Genomic DNA, 14,842 nt, shown 5'->3' on the forward strand with positions numbered 1-14,842 from the left:
CAGTCGGATATCCAGTCCCAAGCCCTGAGGGGAGGGATGGAAGGGAACAAGGGTCTCAGGGTGAAAACTGCTAACAATCAATACACTTTGCACATGGCCAGGCCAGTCTTCAGCTTAATCCCCAGCAGGGGCAAAAGGGCTGCATCACTCCCTGAAGCTGAGGCAGGAAGAGCTGGCAGGCTTCTCTGTAGCTCCTTCTGCAGTACTACGTGCTGGGTATTGTATGCATTGGGGGCACTGATGTGAAGCTGACATAGCCCCCGCCCTCAGGGAACTTACGTTTATTCATTGATCCTTTCATTCCACAGAGACCTGCTGAGCACCCTACTAGGTGCCCCGCACTCTGAACGAGGCAGATGCAGAGTTCAGCTCCTAGTTGCAGAGACAGGCAATTAGCAAGGTGACAGATCCACACACACAGGAAGACACTTTCAGAGAGTGCCAAGTACTAGGAAGGAAATAAAAGGAGCTAATGAGAAGGGCAGGGAGGGTGTAGGGCACGCCCCGAGGCAGGGTGGCACTTACTCCGGTGCTGCATGGCCTCTCCCCCTGGGCATAGACCAGCAGTCCTGTCAGCAGTGCACCTCACCTCGGAGGCCAAGTGACACGTTGGAAAGTAGATGGTCTCTGGGTTCCAAAGCCCGTGTCCTCTCCGAGCTGTGTTCCATGTCCTTGTAGTAAGATGAACATGTTAGCATCATAACTGGCCTTGGTTGGCTACTGATTCTGTGCTGGAAACGCCTTCAGGGGCTTCACGTGCATTATCCCCGTTAACGGTCCCAGCACTGTGATGGCGGGTACTATGAGTATTGGGCCAGTTTGCAGAAAAGGAAACTGAGGCACGGGACGATGAGTAGCTTGTTCACGACCATGTGCGGGCTAGGCAGTGGAGCCAGGATGTACCCCCAGATGACGTGCCTCTAGAACCCTTGTCTTACCCGCTCTGCCTTACGGCTTCTGGAGTCACTCCCTTCATCCCCTGGGAGCTGTGCGGACTCGCTGTGACGTTGGGAGGAGAGCCCGGACTGTGGAGCCGGGTCCAGGCCGTACCATCTGAGCACCTCGACCTCTTTGAGCCCCACACCTCTCTCATTTATAAACTGAGACTAAGGATTTCTACCTCGTGGGGTTGTTAAAAGGACCCACGGAAATGGTAGTATTCGAGGGTGTTTGGCACTTCATAAATGTTTTTAAACATGTTGAAATAAATTCTTGCTGGTTGAATGAATGGACAGTACATCCCACGTTCTCTGAAAGGTGACCTGCTCAGGCCATTCATTTTTTTCTGACTCTCCACCTTTTGGAGATTAGGATTCCACTGCCTGGCCTGCTGTGACCAGTTCTGGCCAACGAGTAGCAAGCAGACAGACTTGCCTTTTCTGGCCTTCACGTGACTTTCCAGGTACCTCTCTCTCTCTCTCCCTCTCCCTCTCCCTCTGTCTCTGTCTCTGCCTCTCTCTCTCTCCCACCCCCATCCGGCCCTGGCACCCAGCAGTGTAGGGGCTGCCCTGTCAGCCTGGTCTGGGCGGTGCTGGCACTGACATCCGTCTCTGACTCTGATGGGCATAGAGCCTGAATGAGCCGTGAACCCTCACTGTTTTAAGGCACTGGAATTTGAGGATGTGAGTTAGTGCAGCAAAACATCACCTGACTGATAGGACCTGCGAGGCAAAGAGATTTGACCCGTCACCCTGGGTGGCTTGGTAGGGGCTGCCAGGATCCCCAACTGGCAAAAAATTCTGAGGTCCTACCTAGGGTCACGGGGAAGTGTGCTCTGATGGCTGGGTGGCGGCAGCCGTGCTGGCAGATGGGATGTGAAGGTCGGGTACCCTGCGCCTCCCTCCCTGCTGTGCCTTCAGAGGGGTTTACAAACTGGGTTCTTTCTCTAGTCCTCCCTGAGGGCTGCCCCCAGACCCTTCTCCCCATAAACTTCTCTCATCGGCCACAGGACTGCCTGCAGTCCCCACTCTGTCTTTCCCAGCACTGATTCCTCTGCCTTGCTTTCAAGGTCCTCAAAATTCTGGCCCTAACACACCCTCCCAGGACCCCCAGATGTTTTCTTTCTGTTCTAGAATCCGGGGGCTCCTCACCTGATGTTAGCATGCAATGCCCCTCACCCACTCCCCTACCCTATGGCCATCCTTCACATCTGGGTTCTCAGAGGACTTCCCTTTGCAGCCCGCAGGAACCTGCCCTCCTGCCCCCAGACCATACAGTGCCCACACGCCATCCATCTTCCACTGTCTTGTCTTGTTATCTTTCACTCCATTCCTCCACAGTTATCTGACATTCCTCATGTCAAAGTTTTGACTCCCTACCTAAGTTTGACACTCAAAGAATGGCCTTGGTGTTGCAATTCCACATCACAGTGTCCTGGAGATAACAGGCACTTGAGAAACAAGTTTTAAAGAATTGGTTGGATCGGTGGTGCAGGGGTAGGGAGTAGAAGGGGAGAAACCAGAGCAAGATCACCTAAGGATCTCTCCCTCTCTTCATTGTCCAGTCCACCCTGGCTTTCCCCTCTCCCAGGCCAGACTGTCCTGCCATGGCTGGTACCGTCCAGGTGTTTCTGTCCACTCCCTGAAATGAAATGCTAAGCTTCTAATCAAAAGGTCAGCGTTGGGGCTTCCCTGGTGGCGCAGTGGTTGAGAGTCCGCCTGCCGATGCAGGGGACATGGGTTCGTGCCCCGGTCCGGGAAGATCCCACGTGCCGCGGAGCGGCTGGGCCCGTGAGCCATGGCCGCTGAGCCTGAGCGTCTGGAGCCTGTGCTCCGCAACGGGAGAGGCCACAACAGTGAGAGGCCCGTGTACCGCAAAAAAAAAAAAAAAAAGGTCAGCGTTGAAGCAGCCCAGCTCAAGCCATCGCTGTTACAGACCCTGGGACCAGAGAAGCACAGGATGTCTGGGTAGGGTGAGAGCAGGCAGCGAATCAGCTCTCGGAGGCAGGGGGATGCTTCCCAGGGAAACTGATGTTGAAGTTGAGCCGGGAGGGAGGTGTAGGAATTATCCTGACTGAGGGCAGAGGAGTGCTCGGTGAACACCCCGGTCTGCAGAGAAGCCTGAGGGCTGGGGAGATGGAGTCAGGGGCGCAGGAGCCACCAGGGAAGTTAAAGAAAAATTCTAAAGAATGCCTGGAACCCCAGAGCCGTAATCCACCACATTCAAGCTCTGATTTTCACTCCTGCACGTTCCCTTCCATCCCACAGGTGTGTGCAGACATTTTATAGAGTTACTTCCTCAATGAATGGAGGACTTCTAAATTGCAGTTTTTCATGCAGACATTTCCCTTGTTATTTCTCTGTTTCTCCTCCTTTCCCAGGTGGGCTTAGGCTGCTGCCCGTCCCGCCCCAACTTTCCCATTAGCCCACTGCACTCTTCAGAGCTGCCTGTGTGAGAGCAGTCACTCTATGTGCAGACAGATCTCATAAGAGGAAAATAGAGCATCAGGGAAGTCGGTGGGGAGAGTGGCGCTCACCAGAACAGTGTGACTGTGGCGACCCATTCACCGCAAGTCACCGAGAGCTAGAATGATAGGATTTGGAATTCATTCTAAGAATTGGTAAGGAGCCTGGCACGCGCCTCCATGGCTAGTGGCGGCATGTATGGTTCTTTGGGCAAAACTATTTGCCAGGAGTTCTCAAAGCATCACTTTGATCTTGTGTCCCTACTTGGGGAATGTATTTCAAAGACATATCCCAGGAGGAGAGAAGGGGGTGGTGTGCGGGGAAGGGGTTTTTTTAGAGCCTGATGCATTTAGGGGCAAAACCGGAAACAAAATGGCTCTCAGGGACACATGGTATTTCTGTGCCACGAAATCTTGCCCAGACTTCTGGGGGATCATGGTGGAGGAGAGGGGGCCACCTTAAGGCCAGCAGTGACGACCTGTGACCTGACAGTCACATACGGCCTTGTACCCTCCCTGGGATTATGGGAAGTTATAGAGAGAGATCAGCTCTCCATTGGGAAGAAACTGTCCGACTCCTTCCTACTGCTGCCGGCGCGTTTGCTCCGTGCCCCAGATGGTACCTACTCTTCTGTTCTGATCAGGTATCTGTTCTTCATTTTGACAAACAGGATTCTGTTACAGATCTCCCTCTGTTTTTCTTTTTACTCAGTACTGTCTTTTTTTAGATCCACTCTTGTTGGTCTGTGTGCACCTAACTCATGTGAGGGGCTGTGTCTACCCTCCCCTTGCTGTAGGTCCTGCCTTGTTTATTTCTTTCGTCCCCTGCTGACAGACGTTAGGGAAGCCCAGCCAGGTTCGGTGATGAACACCTCACATGTGTCCCTGGGTGGCCTGTGGGAGAGTCTCTCTGGTACAGATCCAGGGCTGGGATGGGTGAGTCATTTGCCACTCAGACTTCATTTCACAAGTACTGCCAGATTGTTTTCCAGAATGACTGTACCTGTTTGCCTTTCCACCCGTGGTGCTCAGGGGTTTCTGTTTCCCCATGTCCCTCCCAGCACCTGGTGTTGTCGGCTGTATCAGAAGGATGCCTTTGATGGCTCAGGCACATCCGGGCACGGGATCTGCTTCTCTGAGACGCCCTTTTCTGCTGCAGTCCTCACCTTATCATAAGAGCATTTTGAGCAGGAAGAATGTCAGGCAGGAAAAGGGGGTCTTTCACTGCAACTCTCTATCTTCTCTTAGGGAAGAAAATTTCCCCAGAAATCTCCAGTTGACTTCCCCTTATGTCTCATTGGCCAGATGGGGCCAGCTGTCCTCCTCAGCCAGCCTCTGACAGAGGTAATAGGAATGCTTCTTCCGTGGGTACTGCTGCCTGCTCAGGACCCGAACAGAACACGGACTGTCTGTGTGAGGATGAAGAGAGCATCGGACAGTTACTCCGCCACCCGTAGGGTCTTCCACGCCAGATCTCTAATTGTGCCAATTTTTTGAGTGCATGCTGCCTCGTCTCTATGAGGGATCTTCCCCCCCCCCCACTTTCTGTGTCATTAAACATTTGTGGAGAATTTCAGAAGCACATGTCTATAGCCTTGGAGTTAGAACTGGGCACCTTGTTTCGGAATCTGTCATTCTTCTTGGCAAGTGGACATCAGACCTGGTCCCCCACAGCTGCCCCTACTTAGATTTCTGTACGAGCTCCCCACGGAAGTATAGAGACTCAAGGGCAGAGCGCCACTCTTCCTGCCTATGCTGTGATTCCAAGGCAGAATGCCAGCTGAGGACAGGTGGGGAAGGACACCAGTCCAGGAATAGTACCATCGCAGGAAGCGGCTTCCTCATCATCAGCCATGTGTGTGCTATAGTAACCCTTGTGTTTGTGCTTAACCAAAGAAATTAACTTGTAATGATTAACTTCTGTAATTTATTGAGCACTTCCTCAGTGTTAGGTAGCCTGGTAAGCATTTTATTTTTATGATCTTGTCACACACACACACACACACACACACACACACACACACAGCGACAGCCTAGTGAGAGCATTTTTTGTGATGGTTAAAGCACAGGCTCCAGTCAAACCACCTATGGAATCCCAGTGATGACATTTATTAGCTGTGTGACCTTGGGCAAGATACTTAACCTTTCTGTGCCTCAACTTTCTCATTTGTACACCAAGAACAACAATGGTATGTTACAAGTACTCAATGAGTTGATAGAATGCTTAGAGTACACAAACAGCTCACACTTGATAAATATTAGTTGTTGTTGCCATTTTAAAAAACGAAGAAACCAGAGGCTCAGAGAGATCCACTAACCAAATGTCAGACAGCTACGAGTAGCAGGGACACAACCCAAGAGTTTCTGATTCAAGAGCTGGCCCCTTATCCATCCAGCTAGACATCATCAGTAGCCACGTGGCTCAAGGGAACACCATCATTACTCTCCTAATCAGTAGAATAAAGTTTCAGCTGAAGACCCAGTGATACTTCTGGTAAAGAAATAGCTTCCAGCCACCAACCATAAAAACATAGCAGGGCTTCCCTGGTGGCGCAGTGGTTGAGAGTCCGCCTGCCGATGCAGGGGATGCGGGTTCGTGTCCTGGTCCGGGAAGATCCCACATGCCACGGGGCGGCTGGGCCCGTGAGCCATGGCCACTGAGCGTGTGCGTCTGGAGCCTGTGCTCCGCAACGGGAGAGGCCACAACAGTGAGAGGCCCACGTACCGAAAAAACAAACAAAAAAACCATAGCATAGTGTTTCCAGCACCAGTAAACGTGTGGATCGTTTCTGAAGGTGTCTGGGACACTGGAGCATGAAAGGAAGGGTGTGCCCGGGGACAGCAAAGGTACAGCATTTAGTTGCTGATTTCACCACTAACCTTGCTGGGCCTCAATCCTCATCTTTAACATCAGGTTTCTAATATCATTCCCCCCAGTAAGGATGTAGGAAATGCCTTATAAACTGAGCACAGCCAGTGCTGCTTATTCCATAATTAGGGTTTTCCACATTACCTGACATTTTGTTTCTTATCTCAATTTGCACGTACACATTCACACAAAGTATAAGCGTTATGTCCCCCGACTCCATTTTAGTCACTGGAAATCTCTGGAAACCAGGGCTTAAGAATCTTCTGGAAGGGATTTTTCCTTGCCTAACTAAGTGAGCTGGAATCAGGAGCCGCTGGGATGTTTAGAGAGTGGGGTATTTCTTGTGTCTGTTGGTGTGAGGCAAATAGGCAAGATGAACACCCCGCTCTGCAGAGACGCCCGAGGGCTGGGGAGACGGAGTCAGGGGCGAGCAGGTCTGCCACACAGGACGTGCCCTCGCTGAATTCCTCCACATTTCTGAGCATTTTCAGACATAGGCGTGCTGGGTGTGTGGTCAGCCTGAAGAAAGGGTCGCAGGCTAAGTGGTGCGGCTTTAAGCAAAAAGATGGCTTCATGGCCTGAATGTCCTGGGAGGACTTTTAAACCTAACCCTGTGTAACAAGTGACTCAACTATCTTTTTTTTTTTTTTTAATTGAACGTCCCTCCCTCCCTTTACTTTCCTTCTTGCTTCTCTCTTTCCTTCCCTCCCTCCCTTGCTTCCCTCCCTCCGTTCCTTCCTTGGCATACAGTCACACCACTGAAAAAAGTCAAAAGATCCAGAAAGATATGCAGTGAAAGTAAAATGTCCCCCTCAATGTCCACTTCCCCAGCCAACAGGTCTTCCTTGCAGGAGGCAGTCAGTGTGAGAAGAGTCTTGTCTGTCGTTCTCGAGATGGTCTATGCATACACAGGACAACCCGTGTGTGTCTAGTGTTCCCTTTCTTACTGGACGCATCTGTGTCTTACAGCTCCGTGATCTGTCTTTCTTTCCCGCCCTCCTGAGGCCTCCACTCCCATTCGCTTGTTACCAGCTATGGCCATTGTCCTGTTCACACACAGGGCCTATTCCCTGGGCATGTGTGATGACATGGGGACATCCATGATAACATGGCTTTGGACCCCAGAGTAGTCCAGCCTGGTCGGTGGAGAATGCCTTGGTTTCAGGAGGCCCTGGGCTCTGCCTTGGTGTCCCCCCTGCAGGCAGGAAGGCTTGGGGCAGAGTCCAGAAATGGTTCACACCACAGGTGGCCCTCTGGGGAACCCGCTTCTCCCCCTCAAGGGCAGCCTTAAGAACACTTTCTCTTGATTCGGGCCACCAGGGGCAGAATCACACACCCGAGCGATGGCTGAGGCCAATGTTTCTCAAATTTGAGCCACACGTAAACCTCCAGGAGCCCTTAGTAAATGCAGATTCTGTGTCAGTTAATCCGTGTGGGGCTGAGATTCTACACTAATGAGCTCCCAGGTGATGCTGCTGTTTCTGGTCTGTGGCCAGCCCATTCTGAGTACCAAGGAAGCACCCGGTGGTCCTTCCCCCCCCGCTCCCCACCCCCCCCAGCACGCGGTACCAGACCCCATCCATGGAGCGCTAGGTCTCTCATGCACAGATTCCAGCTCCGACCCCAGGCAGCAGTTTAACGTACATTGTCACAGTTCGTCTTCCTCACCATCCACTGAGGTGTGCACGTGTAATCCTTTTTTTATTTTTTAGATGAGGAAACTACTACTCAGAGACGTTAAACAACTTGGCAGATGTTACACAGCTAGTAAGTAACAAAGGTGAAAGTCCAAGGGTGAAGGTCATTTCTTGTCACTGTGGTCCCCCATGAGCCCATGGATGAGTGTGGTCCTCCTGGAATGGGATGGGTCTACTCTTGATGAACAGGTTTGGATGGTGAGCGTCATTTTCTCTTCTTTCCCCCTCTTTATCTCCGAGATTTTTTTTTTTTTTTTTTTTTGCGGTACGCGGGCCTCTCACTGCTGTGGCCTCTCCCATTGCGGAGCACAGGCTCCAGATGCGCAGGCTCAGCGGCCATGGCTCACGGGCCCAGCCGCTCTGCGGCATGTGGGATCCTCCTAGACCGGGGCACGAACCCATGTCCCCTGCATCGGCAGGCAGACTCTCAACCACTGCGCCACCAGGGAAGCCCTATCTCCGAGATTTTTATCCTGGCTTCTTCTTTTCAGGAGACTGGGAAACACTTCACAAAGGGGATGGTCTCAGCAGTAACACTGACCTAGAGAGAAATGAATCATTTTGCCCGGTAACTAGAAGATACATGAAACTGGAAAAGGGAGCCTAGAACATCACCGCATTTCCCTCATATAGGAGGGCACACCCCTCCCTTTCACCCCCTCTCCCAAAACACATAATACCTTTTACTGGTGATTTGGTCAGTGCTGAGCTATCTTCATTTAATGTGGTTTTGACAGAATAGTTGGCCTGGAAATTTTCTTTTCAATTAAACTTCCTTGTTGAACTGCCTTGGTTTTGAAAGGATTCCATTAGGTTGGCTAATTATATAGCAGTTGTTACAAGGAGATATTTGCACCCAATTTCAGCTCTTAGGTAATTCAAATCAAATGCTTTCTCTTTTCCTCCCTGGAGCTGTGTGCGACCATCTTCCTGTCACACTGCAGGCTTCTCATGAGTTATTTTTGGAATTTCAAATCAAAACAGCAATTTTGGCGGATGGGAGAATGAGTGGATGCTCTAGCCTAGCAGGGTAAACCATATGTACTGATAAAAACAGCCAAAGAGCCGGTGCCTTTAAAAAGCAGCAAAACCATCTCCCTCTGTGAGGAAGGTGCAATTTTGGGGACCTACAAACTATTCCTGGTACTATCATATTCCTCTGTGAACTCTAACCGAAGTCAAAAACAGCTGAGATTCTTTTAAAATTACTGGAGGTTTGTCCATTTGCAAAGTGGTTTCGTGGTCCTTTTGTCTCAAGATGGCGGGTCTTGGCAGAATTTACTGATGACTCTGTTTCAGCTGCTGGATCTGCCGTGAAACATGGAAATCACTTTACTTTCCCCACTCTGTGCTGTTTTCTTCTTTCACCAGAGCACATGTAACATACCTGACTGTGCATACCAAGCGAGCAAACCTCCCCACTCACCCGTTAGAGTATAAGCTCCTTGTGGGCAGGGGCTGTATTTTTCATCTTGTTTTATTCCTGGTGCGTAGTTGGTGCTCAGATAGTTGAGTGAATACATAGATGAATGAATAATATCCTATTTCTATTTTTCTCTTTTTTAAAAATCAATTACTTATTACATAACTAGTAACGGAATGTTTTCACCTTGGGAAAAAAAATCTTTCCAAATAAGGCTAATGTCCTTTTTGATCACCGCCCCCAATTCTTGTTTCCTCATCCCCTCTGCTTAGGTTATCACTTTGGAACACATCCTTGCAGACCTTTCCAGTGCATTCACACACACACACACAAACACACACACAGAGTACTGTTTTTGATAAACAGATTTTTGTTCAACTTGCCTTCTCGAACTCAGCCATATATCAACGAGTGCTATCCATTTCAGCTGCCTTACCCTTTGTAACTGCTATGTAGTTTTATTACATTGTGTGGATATAATACCTTTTATTTGGACCAAATGAATCCACTCTTTAGCTGCTTCCATGCTCATTATAGTTCAGGATCCCTTCTCCTGTACACGTTGACAGACTAACCATGTCCACTGCTGTCTTTTGGGAGCTACAATACATTTCATGAAAATCAGCCACATGCCTTGGAGATTACGCCAAACCCGTGGACAGAATCATGTGAGATGCTCAGGATTGCCAGAGGCATCTGAACGCCCTTGTCTGCAGAATCTCGGGAAGTGCTCTCGGCCCTGGGAATTCCACAGGTCTGGGTATGGGAGTGATGTTAGAGCCGGTGTCAGCTCTGCCCCTAGCTGACTGGGTTTCACTGGGCAGGTCATCTCCTCTCCCTATACCTTACTTTTCTCGTCTGTACAATGGGCTCAGTGAACCTCTTTCAGCTCTTAGAGTCTGAATAATAGGGTTTAGACAGTACCACCAGATTGACCTACAGAATATATTAGTTTACATGCCACTTTGTGTTGGAATGGGAAAGGGGATATTTAAAACTATATTTAAATTTTCATTTTAATTAATTAAATATATTTTTTCATATTTTCATTAAAATATATTTTAAAATTTTTAAATAGAGATTTGTCCCAGAGCTCGTAGATGTCATGAACAATCCATGATTGCCAGGAATGTATTGACTTTGGGTCTTACTCTTCTTTCTTATTACTTTATTATCCAATTAAAAAATATATATATTTTTTCCTTTGCTTTGTGTGGTCTTTTCATTCTAAGCAAGGCAGTGTGGTATTGGGGAAAGAGGTTATGGACCCCTGAGTTCTACCTGCAGGTTTGACTAGTTCCAGCTCTGTGTCCTTAGGTAAATCCCAGACCTTCTCTGAGTTTCCATCTATTAATATTATGATTCCAAATTAGCCAAGTATGCACTTTATAAAAAGTTAAAAAAAAAAAAAAACACACTCACTTGTGAATGTTTCACCTGACACTTCTGAGCCCTGTCACCTGCGGATAGATCATCTCATGACTTGATGAGGCATCTTAAGAGACCACCAAAACCCATGAAATGGTCTCATTTCACATGAGAATTGTGCAGCTGCCTTGGCCCCTGGTGACACACACCAAGTCTTTCAGTGGGTTCCCAGGGAGGCCCAGAGAAGGTTCTGTGCAGCCATTATTCATCAGTAGAGTTTCCCCCCTGAGCCCCAAGGCTGGGTTGATCGTGGATTCCCCTGCTTGGAGATGCAGGACCACAGGGGTCACAGGGGCTGAATCACACCCCAGTGGGTTTCCCTGGGGGTCCCAGGAAGGCTTTCCCACGTGGGGCGAGAGTTCTGGCCCCTTATCTTGGCATTTCACATCAGTCTGGAGAGAGCAGGGGTTCTGCAGGTGAAAGGTCAGGGTGAATGGGTGTGAAAGCTGCGTGGGAGCCCTAGCCCATAAGGTCTCTGGGGGTTTGGTTTTCCTGTTCCCAACGTGGTTTTGCACCTCTACCATGAGCTTCTGTTTCTGAACACCCCTTGGGCTAAGCGTTCCCTGATTGAGCAGGTCTGTATGGGAATGAGGCCCGTCTGTGATGCTTTTCTCCTGAGAGCTCCTGGGGCAGGTGACTCCACCTCTCCAGCCTCTGCTTCCTGTGCTTCTGGGTCTTCTATGAGAAGACTCTGCATAGGTGCTCAGCCCTTGTTACCTTCCTTCCCTTTCCCTTTCTTAAATGGAAGAACATAATTTTATAGGCTCTGAATCTGTAACTGAGCTCCCAGAAGCCTAACATAAACATTTTCCACGTGAACCAAAAGAAAACAAAAAGCACAATGAAAGAATATCATTAAAACCGTACGTATCTTAAATTACGGAAAAAATTACAAAGGAATCATGGGTGGTTTCCATTTACCAACCCTAACTCGCTGCAAATTTTTCAGCAGCTGCCCACCCCACCCCTGGACCCTGCCCCACCCCCTTTCAATAAAATACTTGTGAATCTGGTTTCCATTGTTGCAGGTAAATGCAGAGCAGTTTGCATTATCTCTCCCTAATTTGATGGTCCTTCAACTGATCAGTGTCGTTGTAATTCACAACCTGGAAACTTTAAGAAGTGAGTCAACCTGACCTATGATTCACAGATCCTTGATCTGAAATGCTTGATGTTGTGGAGGTAGGGTGGGAGGGAGAGTCAGAAATAAATCCCCTGACCCCCAAATTCAGCTTAAGGGAGGTAACATGGGTGGTGTGAGGGGGGAGGCAGTTATCATCTTGTGGTTTGTGGGGATGCTTCCTGTGTTCCGGGAGCTGCATTTTGCTGGGGGGACTTAGGGTGACCACATGCCCAGGATTGCTGAAACAGTTCCAGTTCACGCCTGTTATTCCATCCAGCCTTTTATACAGGTAGTGTGCCTTTCCACTAACAGAAGTATCACAGTTTGGAAATACAGGGTTGTGGGGTGACTAGACTGTGGGCTCTTAAAGGTCAGAGGTTTCATTTTATCTGTAAGTGCATCCCCAGTACCTGGCCTCTAGGAAGCAGTAAATAAAGCCTTTCTGGGTGGGTGAGTGAGCGAATACGTTCTTAAACACCTCTCTTGGTCTCTGAACTTCCATTTCCCATCTGTCTTTGTATGCCTAGGGTAACTACTGACTCTTGTTCTCAATAGTATCTTTTGACTAAGCCAGAGCTTCAGATGGCAGTTGCTTTGGTTGCATGTCCCAGAAGGCCATGCAGCTCTGTGACTTTCAGTGAGTTACCCAGATGAGTTAACAATGTATCAGAGTACCAAGAACCCTGGCTTCCATGATGCAGTAAGCTCCTAAGAAATGGTGGTGGAGGTGGACGTGGTGCTATTGTTATTAGCTGGCTGGCTTTGCCACCTGTTTTTGTCTTTTCTTTCCCAGTTAGCGGATTCACAGACCTTTTTTAAAAAATAATAATAATAATATCAAAATCTTACAAGAAATTGGGAGAAGACTAAAAAAGCTAAGCTAACCATACTGTCATGACCTTTGGTAGCATCATAGAAATATTCATTATCAGCGTACTATAAACCATTGGTGTTGTTTTAATGCAAAGTTTTTCCATAGTGGTTATTTTAAGGAGCGTTGCATTTTTCTTCCATTTGCCTTTTTTGGCAAAAGCATTGTTCACGTTATTTCAAAACCTTTTCAACTACTTCTTTTTAATTTGCTTTTGTCCATGTGGTTGTTGGTGATGAACCATAGGTTACTTAATTTTTTCCCTTCTGTAAATGAAGCTTTCCTTCTACTATATCGTACATCTCAAGAGACTCTCAGAAGTGAAATCACCGGTTCAAAGTTATGAATGTTGTTAAAATCTATCTATATCTATATTTAAATAAATAGACTATTTGTTAGAGAAATTTTAGGTTTTCCAAAAAATTGAGTAGAAACTGCAGAGAGCTCCCATATATTCCCCCCCGCCACCATTCCCCATATTCTTAACACTTTGCATTAGTGTGGTACATTTGTTACAATTTATGAACCAATATTGATATATTACGATTGACTAAAGACTATGGTTTACATTTGAGGTTCACTTTTAGTGTTGCGTAGTTCTGGGTTTTTGACAAATGCATAATTTTATGTGTCCACCTTTACAGTTTTGACAAATGCATAATTTTATGTGTCCACCATTACAGAATATTTTCACTGCCCTAAAAATCCCCTGTGCTTCACCTATTAATCTTTCCCTCTGTCCTCCCAAACCCATGGCAACCACTGATCTTTTACTTTCTTTGTAGTTTTGCTTTTTCCAGAATGTCACATAGTTAGAATCATAGGGCATGTAGCCTCTTTTGAGTGGCTTCTTTCACTTAGTAATACGCATTTAAGATCCTCCATGTCTTTTCATGGCTTTATAGCTCATTTCTTTTTAGTGCTGAATAATTTCCATTGTCTGGCTATACCACAGTTTAATTATCAATTCACCTACTGAAGGATATCTTTGTTTTTTCCAAGTTTTGGCAATTATAAATAAAGCTGCTATAAACATTCGTGTGCAGGTTTTTGAGTGGACATAAGTTTTCAAGTCATTTGGGTCAATACCAAGGAGCAAGATTGCTGGATCACATGGTAAGACTATTTTCACTTTGTAAGAAACTGCCAAAGCTTTATGTTTTGTGCATTTGTTCGGATTTTAGTTACAATACCACTAACACAGTTAATCCTCAAAATAATTAATGTCATTCGGATTAATGTCATCGAGTTTTATTACTGAAAGGAACTTTGAAGATCTTTAAATCTGTAAGCTTCCTGAGAGCAACATCCGTCTCTGGTATCACTGCACCTCCAAGGCCTCCATGGTATAGTGCATATAATAGGTGTTCAATGAATGTTCATTACACATTGAAAAACCAATCACTACACAGATAAAAACATGGAGGTCCAAAAATGGAAAGCAAAGTGCTTCTGGCCAAACAGCATTTTACTATTGGCAGAAAGAATGCTAAAAGCTAACTCTTATGCTTTGTAGATTGGTGGACCAACATTTTGAGTGACCAGACTCTGGATCACTAAATGCAAGCAAAACAAGTTTCAGGACTCAGAAATCTATACTTACTGTTATGATGAACACCCTCTCCTCACTTTCAAGCCCACCCGCTACCATGTCACCCAGAAATTCTCAAACTGGTGTGTTCATCTGGATAGAGTACATTGTGGCTACAAAGTCTCACAGCATACAAAAGCAACAACAACAGCAATAATAGTGACAACAATAAAAATAGCCAAAAATTATTGATTGCTTAGTGTTGTCAGGTTCTTTACATGTATTATTTCATTTCACCATCACAGCCACTCTCTTGTTAGGTACCACTGTTAGCTACAATTTAGAGATAAGAAGATTGAGGCTCAAGGCAGTTGAGTAGCTTCCCAAGGCTCCACACCTCTTAGTGGAAAGCCAAATGTGCATCCATCCAGTCTTGAGTCCACTCAACAATGTACCTTGCCATAGTCAAGAGCACGAGATTTAGAATCAGATGGACC

General features: G+C 47.3%; 1 long non-coding RNA gene across 25 annotated transcripts in view; it reads left to right on the forward strand.

Moving 5' to 3' along the window:
* LOC308630271 overlaps positions 1-14,842 on the forward strand; it is a 369,427-nt gene that overhangs the window by 227,704 nt on the left and 126,881 nt on the right. Inside the window, exon 5 of one of the 25 annotated variants that reach the window (XR_014017797.1) lies at positions 7,985-8,039. The exons of the other annotated variants lie outside the window; for them this stretch is intronic. This is a non-coding gene — a long non-coding RNA (uncharacterized lncRNA). The remainder of the gene's footprint in view (positions 1-7,984; positions 8,040-14,842) is intronic. 25 annotated transcript variants of the gene reach the window in all.

The sequence above is a fragment of the Mesoplodon bidens genome (assembly GCF_964165515.1).
Source record: "Mesoplodon bidens genome assembly, chromosome: 16".
Taxonomy (NCBI): Eukaryota; Metazoa; Chordata; class Mammalia; order Artiodactyla; family Ziphiidae; genus Mesoplodon; species Mesoplodon bidens.